The following is a 14,808-nucleotide window of genomic DNA, read 5'->3' as shown; positions in this document are numbered from 1 at the left end:
GGAGAAGCAGCATGGGGAGAAATCCGTAAGAGGCTTCAGTTGGAAAATAATTATATCAGCAGAACTGACCACAAGCGTAAAATTAGAAGGAATTTTAGCAGAAGCGATTGGGGTAAATTTTCATTCATTGGGAAGGGCGTGAAGGAGTGGAACAGTTTACCAGGGGTAGTGTTTGTTCCTTTTCCAAAATCTGTACAGATATTCAAGAAGAGAAAAAACAGCAACAGAGAAAATAAATGAAATGTTAGAGGGCATTCGACCAGTGCGGGATATTGTAAATAAAAAATGTGTGTGATTAAATTAATTCCATCCCCTGGTCTATGGAGTTTGGACAGCCCAAGTAGGGGACTGCCTGTAGGGGTGAAGTACAGTGGGGACTTTGAGGGCCCTGGGACCGCTACGGTAGCTGTGAAGGCCCTTCAGGAACTCTGAAAAATGGTGGCAAAAAAGGCTCTGGTTAAGATGCAGCACGTCGTTATGCTACTTATATTCGAAAATGGGTAAAAAATAAATAAGTAAATAAATGCAATATTAATTTTAATCTTATACCAGTTGTATAATATTATTAGAAGTAATTTCACATACTGTATATGACTTGATTATGTTTGTAAGTACAGGAGATATTATAAGTAGAATTTTGTAAACAATATAAATTTATTAAGGATGAGGTGTGTGTTTAATAGAAAAAATTGTTAGCGTAAACTGTACAATATTGTATTCTAGGAAAATTTTCTTCTTCTCTTGTTCATTTAAAATTTAGTGCTTGACAATAATGTATTTTAGTGTACCATTTGCCACTGAGGTAGATACCTCATTTGCAAATAAAGAGATTTTGATTATTTATATGTAAATCTGGTGTCTGATTTTATTTCAAGGTTAAACCCATGGATAATGTTGCCTATATGTAAGGCAAAACATGTACTATTTTAATTAACATGTCAGTGTAATTCAACAAAGGCAAGATTTATGGTATTGATTAGGTGGTCAAATTAATCAAATAATTTATTGTTATTATTTCAATCAATAAGCCTATGAGTGTTTGAACTTATTGGAAGTGAGTGGAAAGCAGTATGAATCTTTGTTTGACAATTAAATTAAGCCCATAATTAACACGTAATCACATCAACATGAATGTAATTGCTGGAGAAGGAGATCATACTTTAACACTCTCATGATTGTAACACTTTGATGCCGCAGGTCGTGCTACTTAAAGTGTGCAACGTATTGAAATATAATTACAAATACTAAAAAAACAAGCTAAAATTGTTCCACCTATTCAAACTGTGAAGATTACATCAATTCAGGTTGCATTCAGGAATTTTAGCAGAAGCGATTGGGGTAAATGTTCTTTCATTGGGAAGGGCGTGAAGGAGTGGAACAGTTTACCAGGGGTAAAATTTTATTTATATGTAAATCTGGTGTCCGATTTTATTTCAAGGTTAAACCCACGGCTAATGATGCCTATATGTAAGGCAAAACATGTACCATTTTAATTAGCATGACAGTGTAATTCAACAAAGGCAAGATTTATTGTATTGATTAGGTGGTCAAATTAATCAAATAACTTATTGTTAACAATGACAGCACCATATGCTATTGATTTTTGACTTTTATCTTATGTAAACAAATAAATACAGGTCACTTGACCATCCTTGAACATTATTTAATTCAACATTATGTTTTAAAAATTACGATTTTGATCGTCATTCTCATTATTAGATAGTTCTAATAAAACAGTCAGAGCAAACAAAAAAAGTATGTGAAGTTCACCTTCAACAATCCTAACATTTACGTAATTACTAATTTATTTAAGAAACACGACATCAAGGTAGCGTTTTCAACGAACAATAACACTAGGCACACAACTGTAACATGTTTAATAAGAACGAAGAAGAATGTTTCCAGGATTCAGGAATTTATAAGTTGATATTGTGACTTCCCCTCTCGGAGAACAATCATCGAACGAGAAATGCAACCATTCAAGCTAAGGGCGCCAATCTTTAAGTTGAGGACTTAAAGATAAAAATTTATAATCAAGCTTGGACGGACTCTTATCACAGGGGTGGGGTGATAGTGCACTAATCATTAAGCAGGAGAATTAGAAATCAAAAGGCTAATTAAGGCAGATTGATTAAAGTGAACTAGAAAAATACTATTTATTATATTTAATATAAATGACGACAGTTTAACGAGAACTGAATTTAAAATAGAAAATGAATTTAACAAAAAATTGAATGACTCTACTTCGCGAAAACTTGCAATATCTTTAACTCGCTTGCTCACCATGTAGTCTTGTTCTGCTGGTCCTTGGAAAGCTTCCATCCTTGTAGCTGGAACATCACCGGTCGTCTTTGAGATCTCTTCATCTGCAGCTAAGTACCATTCCTGCCTTGCACATTGCACCTCCCACTAATTGGAAGATGGCTTCAAAACTAACACTCCCTATTATGCTCTATCCCATATATTGGAGATAAGCCCTAAGTCATAGTTAGAAGAACCACCTTGGGTTATATGGAGAGGATACTCAATTAAGAATCCTTCCAACTTTACTGAAAATGTGCTCTGAAGTTTCATTTCTATCTAGATTAATACTACCTATTGACTTAGACTGGTTCAAACCGGTAGCCGAGCTGTACGTACTTCCTGATGAGAGTGGCTATACACCCCTCATCCAGAAATTCCTAAGTACCACGTCGTGGTAATGAAGTAATTAATGTAGAATACTAATGCAGAATCAAACGAAGAATCCGAAGAATCAAGTAGAAGAGTGTAGAATAATCAAGTAGAAGATGAAGCCAAGAGCTCCAACACGCCCTTTTATAACCTTCTCTCGCGCTAATTACAGGTCGCTACACGTGGTCCAATCAGATGACACGTCTCTCCCCACTCCAGATATTAGAGTTGACGGGTCTTAACCATGATATCAACTGTTCTTCTATTAGTCCTTTCACTCAGTATCCATGGCAACATGACGCTCCTTTGAAAATATAGGCGGTGATCAGTTTGAATAATTCTGGTCGAAATACGGTAGCTATCGTTAGGACGCGTGAACACGTGCTCGCTTTTCCCAGAACTTGATGTCTAAATTTGTCCTTCCTTCTTCCTCGGTGATGTGGCAAGATAGAGGAAATCTACTGCAAGTTAATTTTAAACTAATGTCGCAAGAATCTAAGTGAATATTAGGATATTCAGCCCTCGTTTACAAGTCGTAGTTACAAAGTAATGAAATGATAGTGAGCAAATGATTAAACATGAATTATAATACAATTACATACCAAGATAAATATCATGACGTTAAATTCCTGAATTAATTACACATAATAAAATTAACATAATTACACTGTAACGTCTGGAACGTTACATACGCCCCCATGAGTTCTTAACAAATATCACATGAGTTGAGAACTCACACACTTACTCCCACATTGACTTGAAATACCTCTATTACCTGCCCATTACGAGCGACATTATTTTCATACAATTAATTATATCTCACTTTTTCCATATCTCTCTTAGACTGCTTACCATTGCGAATGTCTGTTATTTCAGTTCATCTTGAGGTTTAGATGCTAAATTATGCCCAACATGAGCAACTTTCCACTTTAAAAAAAAACAAGATTATCTTTGAGAATATAACATAATATATATACAATTCAGATTACAAACTCTGCCGAGTGTCTATTTGTCCTTTTACTCCCCATCTTTCCGACATTCTTTGCCAGATAGCAGTAACACGTTCTCTTCCAATCTTTTACATTAAAACCATGGAAAACAAATGATACAAACAATTTACACTTTTATCACTCTTTCGAATGTTTCAACCTTATCTTGAAGCAGGATGCAATACACTTCACACGAATACACACGTGATTTAAGCTCACGGTAAAATTATTGCAAGTTAGAAATGCACATACGGGAAAATTAATTATTTGCCGTCGTCAGCTTTAATTAGCCTTCTGTAACATCTCAGAAAACAAATAATCTATAAAATTTCATGGCCTCACATACAGAAAACAGATGATCTATCGTCAATGAACGAGCGTAACTCTACCGCCACACAAACACCTCCCTTGTTTACAAACACAACTAGGAAATACCACCACAATTGAGACGTAAACTCATTCCGCTCGTAGTCTGACATAACAGGTAGCAACTTCCCCGCGTTACTGACCTATATCTTACAATCCGGTTCAGCCACCTCACACGACAGGTATCTCCGTAAACTACTAATGTTATATGAACCATTCATTACGCTCTCGCCATCCGCTAACTTGTAAGCACAGGGTCCTAGTTTTCTATGTACTTTATAAGGGCCTTGATATAAAAGAAAAAATTTCTTTGTTACCTTATCCTCACTATTTGACAACATGGGAACTCTCACCAAAACCATATCACCTACCTCAAAGTTATCAAGTACCTTACGTTTCTGCTGCCTTTTACGTTTATCTCCAGATTTAATCAGGTTCTCCCGTGCCAGTCGGACGTAAAATTCAGCATTACGAGGTGGTTCCTCAGGCAAACCTAACACTCTCACTACGCTCTCGCATTCAATACACAGACGTATTGATCCATCAGACTTAGGCACGACAATTAAGGGATTAACATATTGACTGTTTGATAATTCAATCACATCGTCTGCTAACATAGCTTGAATTTGATCCTCTACGGCTATAGCATATTTGTGTGGTATTGGATACCGCGGTCCGTTGAATGGAGTCTTATCCAGCACAGAAAAAGAATGTTCATACAGATGGGTAACACCAGGTTTCTCGGAGAAAATCTCCACGTGTTCACATAACACTTCATATAACTTGTCCTTCTGGATTTCATTCAACTGATTTCTACTTACGGCTTCTTTCAAGCCACATATTTTATCCTCATTAATCCACAACTGGCACAACTTCAGGCCCTCACTAGCCTCTTCATTAACTTTAGAAACCTCTCTCATTCTCCACACTGTACTAACTTCCGTTTTCCTCTGAATTTCCTCCTCAAACTTGACCTTGATATCCTCATTAATCCACAACTGGCACAACTTCAGGCCCTCACTAGCCTCTTCATTAACTTTAGAAACCTCTCTCATTCTCCACACTGTACTAACTTCCGTTTTCCTCTGAATTTCCTCCTCAAACTTGACCTTGATATCCTCATTATTCCACCTCAAATTTAGCACTAACTCATTGTAATTTAACTGAGCCAATTTTAACGTTAACCAGTCAGATCCCAAGATAAGATCAAATATCAAATGCGGAATTACCAAACATATCTGAACGCTAATAAAATTATTAATACAGATCGGAACAACTACTTGTTTACAAATTTGCTTAGACTTCTTTCCAACAGCCGTAATGATGAAAGTAGACTTAACAGGCATTTCCTCCAACTGAATACCCTGTTTCACTAATGACTCATACCACTGAGAACTAATACATGATATTTGGCTACCAGAATCAATCAAAACTTTAACCCACGCCCCCCAGACTTTCAATTTAACAACGGGATTGACTACTTTATTACTTGAATCTCCATTATTCTGCTCGGGTTCATACAACAAATCGTCTCTAACATCTAGGTCATATGGTAACACTTTCATGACAAGACACTTCGCTACCTTCGTACTAGGCTGGAATTCTGACCTAACATTACAGCCTCTAGTTAGTTTAAAGGTTCCCTTTGTGTGTTGACGTTGGACTCATTAGTACATTGCTCTGGCCTCCGTTGGGAATTTCCTGTCCTATATTCAGGTGCTCCGCTCCTGCTGTTATGCTGAGGTCTGAACTGATTGCGAGCTTCGTGATTCTGTATTCTACCGTTATGTCTCATTCCGTTGTGATGACTAAAGTTCTGAATATTCTCCGTTCTACTCCTAAGGTTACCTAAAGCATCAAAACTGCCTAGTAGGTTCCCCATCTCCTGAATAGTACCAATTTTTTGCATGCAGGCCGCTTCTCTCACCCTGTCCGGAAAATGTCTCAAAAGTAGTCTTACTACATCAGACCCCTCGGTTATACCATCTAAGTTCTGACAAATCATGACATGGGCCAGGAAGTACTCGGTCATAGTGACTCCCTCATGCTGTTTGTACCTCCCAAATACCACCCTTTCTCTCTCCCTAGCTTGTATCGCTTCATTCCAGAATTTCTCTCTAAACTTATTTCTGAATTCTTTCAGGTTCGTCATCGTCTGCCTATATACCATGAACCAAGACCGAGTTTCTCCTACAAAAGCATGGTCAATATTTTCCATAACGTCTTCCCAGTCCATAGACCCTTCCTCTAGACGCTTTTCAAACCGTTTTTCTATCATCTTAAGGAAATCTAGCGGGTTCGTTTGTTTCCCATTAAATTTAGGTAGTTCAATTTCCCTAATGTAGCTATTTCCTAGACATTGCCTTCCCGTGAAAACCTGTTTATCCTTTGCCACCTGTTTTAACTGATTTTCTGATTTCTCCATCCGGCATTCTACATCTCTGTCTCTCCTATCAATTTCTCTCTCCAAATTAACCTGCTTCTCTTTCAATGTCCTAATTTCAATCTTATTCTCTTCAGCTATCGCAAACCTTTCTTCACTTGCCCGGGTCTCATCTTCTATTCTAAGCTTTACTGTGTCAATCTCTTGTTGGACGTGGTCTTTGAATATCCGTATTTCCCCTCTTTGAGTCTCAACTCCCTTATCAATACTAGTGACCTGCCTCATTACTTCCTCCCTAGTAGAGTTGTTTTCCTTCCCCATTAATTCCAGGAATTCACTTCTCTGCTCCGCAAACTTTTCTTCTACCTCTTTCCCTTGCTGTACATATTCGCTTTTCTGGTCCTCTAATCGCTTATTAAAATGTTCATTTTTTACCACCAGATCGCGTAACTGCCTACTGTGTTCGTCCATTCTCCGATTCGCTTCCTCCTTATTTTCCCTCATCTCCCTACTTAATTCAGCTTTAGTTTGCTCTAACTGTTCTTTAAGTTCATATTTAATACTCTCAATTTTAGTGTTATTTTGTTCTACATCTGTTTTAATTTGTTCCAATTCACTTTTAAGCTCAGATTTAGTTTGTTCTACATCTGTTTTAATTTGTTCCAATTCATTTTTTATTTCAGCTTTACTGTCCTCTATCTTACTTAACATTAACTGCATCATTCCCATTAACTGATCATTATTATTACTTTCATTGTTAGTGTTTACTTCCGCTTCGCCCCCCATCCTACTATCATCTGACTCCATACTGACTTCTTTCTGCTTGCCTTCACTCTCCATACTACTTACACTTCTATCTTCAATTTCCTCTACTAGACTACACAACTCTTCGTCTGAACTCAATACATTATTGCCTTTTATCGCCCGTCCACTGCGCAACATCCTCTCCTCTTTCGTCTGATCAGCCATGACCCTTCCCACAATCAAACACTCCTAATGAAACGTGGATATCCAAATTTTGCCCATAATACGAATTCTGATATCGTTACTGTCATTAACTGCTCCGTACTTAATGATTTTCTCGCCCCACGTTGGGCGCCATTTATGTGACTTCCCCTCTCGGAGAACAATCATCGAACGAGAAATGCAACCATTCAAGCTAAGGGCGCCAATCTTTAAGTTGAGGACTTAAAGATAAAAATTTATAATCAAGCTTGGACGGACTCTTATCACAGGGGTGGGGTGATAGTGCACTAATCATTAAGCAGGAGAATTAGAAATCAAAAGGCTAATTAAGGCAGATTGATTAAAGTGAACTAGAAAAATACTATTTATTATATTTAATATAAATGACGACGGTTTAACGAGAACTGAATTTAAAATAGAAAATGAATTTAACAAAAAATTGAATGACTCTACTTCGCGAAAACTTGCAATATCTTTAACTCGCTTGCTCACCATGTAGTCTTGTTCTGCTGGTCCTTGGAAAGCTTCCATCCTTGTAGCTGGAACATCACCGGTCGTCTTTGAGATCTCTTCATCTGCAGCTAAGTACCATTCCTGCCTTGCACATTGCACCTCCCACTAATTGGAAGATGGCTTCAAAACTAACACTCCCTATTATGCTCTATCCCATATATTGGAGATAAGCCCTAAGTCATAGTTAGAAGAACCACCTTGGGTTATATGGAGAGGATACTCAATTAAGAATCCTTCCAACTTTACTGAAAATGTGCTCTGAAGTTTCATTTCTATCTAGATTAATACTACCTATTGACTTAGACTGGTTCAAACCGGTAGCCGAGCTGTACGTACTTCCTGATGAGAGTGGCTATACACCCCTCATCCAGAAATTCCTAAGTACCACGTCGTGGTAATGAAGTAATTAATGTAGAATACTAATGCAGAATCAAACGAAGAATCCGAAGAATCAAGTAGAAGAGTGTAGAATAATCAAGTAGAAGATGAAGCCAAGAGCTCCAACACGCCCTTTTATAACCTTCTCTCGCGCTAATTACAGGTCGCTACACGTGGTCCAATCAGATGACACGTCTCTCCCCACTCCAGATATTAGAGTTGACGGGTCTTAACCATGATATCAACTGTTCTTCTATTAGTCCTTTCACTCAGTATCCATGGCAACATGACGCTCCTTTGAAAATATAGGCGGTGATCAGTTTGAATAATTCTGGTCGAAATACGGTAGCTATCGTTAGGACGCGTGAACACGTGCTCGCTTTTCCCAGAACTTGATGTCTAAATTTGTCCTTCCTTCTTCCTCGGTGATGTGGCAAGATAGAGGAAATCTACTGCAAGTTAATTTTAAACTAATGTCGCAAGAATCTAAGTGAATATTAGGATATTCAGCCCTCGTTTACAAGTCGTAGTTACAAAGTAATGAAATGATAGTGAGCAAATGATTAAACATGAATTATAATACAATTACATACCAAGATAAATATCATGACGTTAAATTCCTGAATTAATTACACATAATAAAATTAACATAATTACACTGTAACGTCTGGAACGTTACAATATGCAACCAGTGCAAGGCCACATATGTAAGGCAATCCGGACGCAACTTTGCAATAAGGTACCAAGAACACGTCAATGCGGAAAAACATATGTTTTCCACAATGGGAGTACATATGAAAGAGATGGGTCATAAATTTACAGATATCAAACAAGACACCTTGTAATCATTAATAGACTAAATAAAGGAAGACTGATGAATAGTTTAGAAAGTATTCACATTTTTCTGGATAAGTTAATTAACAAGGACAAGAACGTAAATGAAATGAATGAACAAAGAAATTCCTTATACGAACATATATTGGGATACATGGAATTATTAGGTAGGAATCAAATACGCCCAGCGATTGTAGCAACCAATCACGAGGCCACCGCGTCACAGACAGAAGCCACCTCCTCACGTAAAACACCAAATGATGACACGTCCTCGCTTCCCCTCCCCCCTCCGAATCAAGCTAGCATACAGACCCCATCACACCGCTACTACACAAGGTCGAGGACAGCAAAATCGGAACCACACCCGTAGTGACAGGAAGTAAAGGAAATAAATTGGATAGGGGTAAGTTTAAAATTTCACAATTAATTTCCATTATTCTAAATAGTTTCCTTAGGCAACACATCCCCAGGCGATCTTAACTAATAGACGCAATTTTCTTTCTGCCGGTTACAGGCGTACAACAAGCTATCCGACTTGGCGAGTTCATGAACACAAAAATTGTTTAATTCAACCAACAACGGACACACCCTTTCCACTTAGAAAAAAGGATAAGCAAGAGAATCACGCTTCATAGTACAGTATAAAAGTGACGCGTAAGAAACGAGAAGTCAAGTAAAGAAGAAATAGACTGAAGCATAAAACTTTTCTTCAGGACCACAATACTAAAAATCTTTAAGTTTTTTAAACAACAAGTGATTTTATTAAACCTTCGGGACTTATAATGAAACCAAAGACACTCTAGTCCATAGATAGTATTTTTAATTTATTTTAAGTTTAACGTCCTAGTAACAACCGCCCCCCTCCGCACACTACCTCCCCCCCCCCCCAACCTATACGTCCCTTACTAACACCAGTTTTTAATGTTAACTATGTGATTGTTGTATGCTGTTTTTATCTAAGCTTTGTGTAAACAGCTGATGATGATCGCAAAGCGATCGAAACATGTCCTGATATTATTAATGTTTTTATAAGTAGCCAAAGGCTAAATAAAAAGAAAAGTATCTATTAGGTCGAAACCTTTTTTTTCTTCATATATTGATTAGTGAATTTAGTGCAGAGAGTAGTGACGAAATTGTACCAGACACGCCGCCTGGTTTACTGCAGCTAAAGAAGAGATGTTTATTTCTTTCAAACAGCACTAAAGCTACTGTGAATGTGGTGGTATATGAAACTAGTGATGAAGATGATGATGATAATGTCTCTGAAGAAGATTTTATGGAAATTTCTCCCAATGAACCTGACAACATACCTCAAACTCCTACCTCCTTCATGGAAATTCATGGACCTAAAGATGCCCCTCCATCCGATTCTCCACTCATATTATACTTCAGTTTATTTTTCACTTTCTCTCTGGTAAACCTTATAGTCACAGAGACCAAGTGCTACGCTGACCAGCTCCTTACATGTAATGAACTGCCACCCATTTCCCGATCTTGATGCTGGAGATGCACTACAATTAAAAGTTGCATTAGGCTTAAATATTTTTATTATCTGTATGCTGTATCTGTTAGTGTAAATATACAACCATACTCCTATGTGCTTCAACAGTGGTCTAAAACTTTGGACAAGAACATAATATTAACTGGTGATAAGTCTTCAGCTCAGCATTTTTTGGTGAGTAAAATTATCTTGTCATTTTGTCTTTGTCTTATTTTGTCTTTTCTTTATTTTTACTAGTGACATATATTTAAATTTCTATTGTTATTGTCTTTTCTTTTTCTCATTCAGAGTAATTGTTTTACAGAATTCTGTTCAGAAATATATTCTCTATCATTATGCATACGCCAGTCCTCGTGAGCCAGCTGTAGCATACTTGTGTCTCACCCAGAGGCCATGAGTTCAGTTTTCGGCCAGGTCAGGGACTTTAACCTGGACCTGAGGGTTGGTTCGAGGTCCACTCAGCCTAAGTGATCACAACTGAGGAGCTATCTGACTGTGACATGGAGACCCCGGTCTAGAAATCCAAGAATAATGACCAAGAGGATCCGTTACATTGACCATGTGTCACCTTGTATACTGCAGGCCTTTGCACTGAAGAGAGGTCACTCAGTAGGCCAAGGCCCATCAGGGCTCTAGCACCATAGGTTTTTCAATTACATATATTCTGTTGTATTGCAAATGGTTTTTTTTTCCAATTGCGATCAACAATATTCTATAAGAGAAAAGTCATCTCCCATATGAAATTTCCATACTTTTTTTTCAGGCCAACTTTGCTGTTCGAGAGTGAAAGCTGTGTATATTCAGAATATCTTATTTATAAGTTAGAAGTAACAGACATGAAAGTAGAGAGAAAAATTGCTGATATCAACAGATGGAAACAATACCAGGAGGGTGCTTGGAATAAAGAGAGAAAGGCTAAATTAGGAATGAATTCTATTGATGAAGCTGTATGCATAAACCAGCTTTGATCGTGCGAGTTGGCCTTGCGGTTAGGTCGCGCAGCTGTGAACTTGCATATGGGAGACAGTGGACTCAAATCCCACTGTCACCAGCTCTGAAGGTGGTTTTCTGTGGTTTCTCATTTTCACACCAGGCCACGGCTGCTTCCATCCCATTCCCAGTCCTTTCCTCTCCCATTGTCGCTATAAGACCTAACTGTGTCAGTGTGACATAAAGCAAATTGAAAAGAAAACACAGCTTTGGTGTTAGGGTCGTGTGAGGAGAATGGCGGAGGATATATTGAGAATAATTGACTCAGCCATGTAAGGTACGAGAAGTAGAGGGAGACAAGGTGACAATGGTTACTCATATTTTAATAGTTTCAAGATAAGAGGTATGAAGCTAATGAGGCCACAGAGTTAATGACAAATTGAGGATTGTGGAGGCATTTAGTTTACATGCAGACAGAGCACTGAGGATGCATTTGGTTAACTTGCACAAGCTTGAGGGCTAATGCTGAAAGGCATAGTGTAATTAATTTTGGCACTTTTGCTTCCCATATTAAAGATGTGAAGTGTCAATATCTAAAAATGAAAGCTGACAAGATAGAAACTTAGAAATTAACAACTTTGTGAATAAAGCTATTAAGTCTATGTTCCAGATTTCGAACTTACTTTTATTACCTATAAATACCAGTTACAGCAGTCAATCATACAATCGGAATGACAAAATATTTTTAAAGGTAAATTTACATACCACATATTACTATGTTCAAAAAATGATGAATAGGGCCCAGATCTTTATGACATGTCACATTTTATTTCTTTATATTATTCCTATCGAAAATACAAGTTAACCTTTACATTGCTGCACTCGCAATATTGCGAGCGTGGAGAGTGACCGCTGCTCTGCTGCGCCCGTAATATTGCGAGCGTGACATTCTTCTGATTTTATCAAGGCAATACTCCCCATGTTGACATAAGAAGTCATTCAAACTATGTGGGCGGATACACGGATCTCTCTGCAGTAGATAGGAGCTTACGAAAAGACAATCTGTTGATTCATTCACGAGTTATTGAGATAAATACGACACTCTGCTTTACAAGCTGCTCTGCGGTGTGCCCGGCATGCAAGCTAGCAGTGAGGCCTGCATTAGGGATGAGTAAGCTACAGTATGTCGACCGCCAGAATAGTGCGCGATCTTACCGAATCCGAGGTTGTAAGAGTGCTATCCACATTAGAATCGGAAGATGAATATTCCGATCTTAGTGATTTCGAGAATAATGATGATAGTGATGACACCGATTATAATGAAAATACAGAAGTTGTCCAAGCAGCCGGGGACAAACCGCTTAGACTGACAGAGAGACATTTTCCTTCCCCTGTACCACCCACCCCGAAGAAGAGATTTCCTGGCAGGTACTGCCATGTGTGTTCAAACACCACGTTTGATGAGAAAAAAAGGAAAGAAAGTAGATATATGTGTGAAAAATGCGACGCTGGACTCTGTGTACACCCCTGTTTCGGAAACTACCATACCTTAGTAAGGTACTAAAGGAGATGAACTTGTTTCGTGCGAATGAACACTTCTAAAGAAGACATGCGATTTGAAAAAAATGTAGGCTACCCACAGTTTTGGAATTACCAGTTTTGTACAACCCTTGATTAACTGGTCTGGACCATTTTTTATTTTGATATCAAACCAAGATGTATAGGAATTTTTAATGCATTCTCAGTGTTTTATCTTGAATAATATTTTACCGTAAAATTTAGATACATTTTTACTCATTTTAGACACCCCTGAAGTTATTGTCTTCAGTTTAGTTATATATTGGTGCTTGGAAGTGGACAGCTAGGACCACCTGTAGCCACTGAAACATGTAAGTTGAGCTTTTTACTGTTATTTTAAATTATTAGTTCGATTTTTGTTCAATTGTTGGCCTTTTATGTTGGACAACCTTGAATTTCCTGCACAACATATAGCTAATTTTGTGTTAGAAAAATCAGTTTAGGACCTTCCACCATATTTAGTATTAAAATATATGACAAGCAGGCAAGAACCCTCTGGTTTTCTTCCCATCTTATTTCTGACTTTTATGTATTGAAGTTAATTATTCAAAATAATTCAGCACAGGGCTTTTACAAAAGAGAATATATATCAGCAATGATAAGGTTAAACATGATTTTATCCACAGTTACTAAAATTATAGAATTTTCACGGGTTATCATCAGTCATATTTCGGCTATTTTGACATTTTCTGTCATATTCCAGTAATTTTTCATATTAGTATTCATTATTATTCATATTATTTCTCTGTGAATTTTCATATTTTTGTCATATTTATATCTTTTTATTCAATTTTTGTACTCCAGTTTTCCCTGTCATCTGTCATTCCAGCAACACTCTCCAATATCATTTCATTTCATCTGACAATCATTAATCATTGCCCCAGGAGGAGGGCGACAGGCTTTGGCAGCCGGCACAATTCCTATCCTCACCACAAGATGGGGGTTTCATTCATCCCATTACTCACCCAGTCACTGACTGGAAAACAGGTTGTAAGTTTTCATTTTCATATTCAATTTTCACATACTGTACCATTATATTTAACCGCGAGAATGGATATTTAACGCAGTAAAAATTGTGCAGTAGGATGCCGCTTGTGAGGGCGTGATGCTATATGGGGCGCGGGAATCGAGAAGGTGATTTCCCGAGGCAAGGCGTGGTCATGTGTGACGAAGAAAGAATATGTGAGGAAGAAAGAAAGAGAGATGGGATTTTGTCTGGGGGAGAGACCTGCCATCTTAACAGAGATTTTTAGCGGGAGCAGACAGGCCCACCACATTACGGAAATTGAGTCGTAATTCCCGTAATTGAAGGTTTCTCAGGAAAATAAAAAGATGGAAATGATGGCCAGAATTTTACGAAGCTATAGATACCTCTAGGTTGATTAACATAGAATTAGATCAATAAATATGTAGCAAGCAGAACCACCGTGGGAAGCTCTGTAGTGGCCACATTCCAGACTCAAGTTGTTTCTCGGGGCTTTCCCTGGCGTCCTTTGGTGTGTTGCCTCATATAAAAGCTGAGTGATATGGGGGGAGATCATCCAGTCGATGATCATAATGCTGCCAGTACGCGTCGCACATCTGCCTAGATTGCGCCAGAAACCTTTTGTTCAGAACAAAGACAGTGTGTAATTATTACAGTGCGATAACTTTGATCCAGTGGATAAGAGACTTACGGAGTTACAGGTGGTGGATTT

Source organism: Anabrus simplex, chromosome 2 (assembly GCF_040414725.1).
Source record: "Anabrus simplex isolate iqAnaSimp1 chromosome 2, ASM4041472v1, whole genome shotgun sequence".
NCBI lineage: Eukaryota > Metazoa > Arthropoda > Insecta > Orthoptera > Tettigoniidae > Anabrus > Anabrus simplex.
This window is presented reverse-complemented; position numbering follows the sequence as displayed.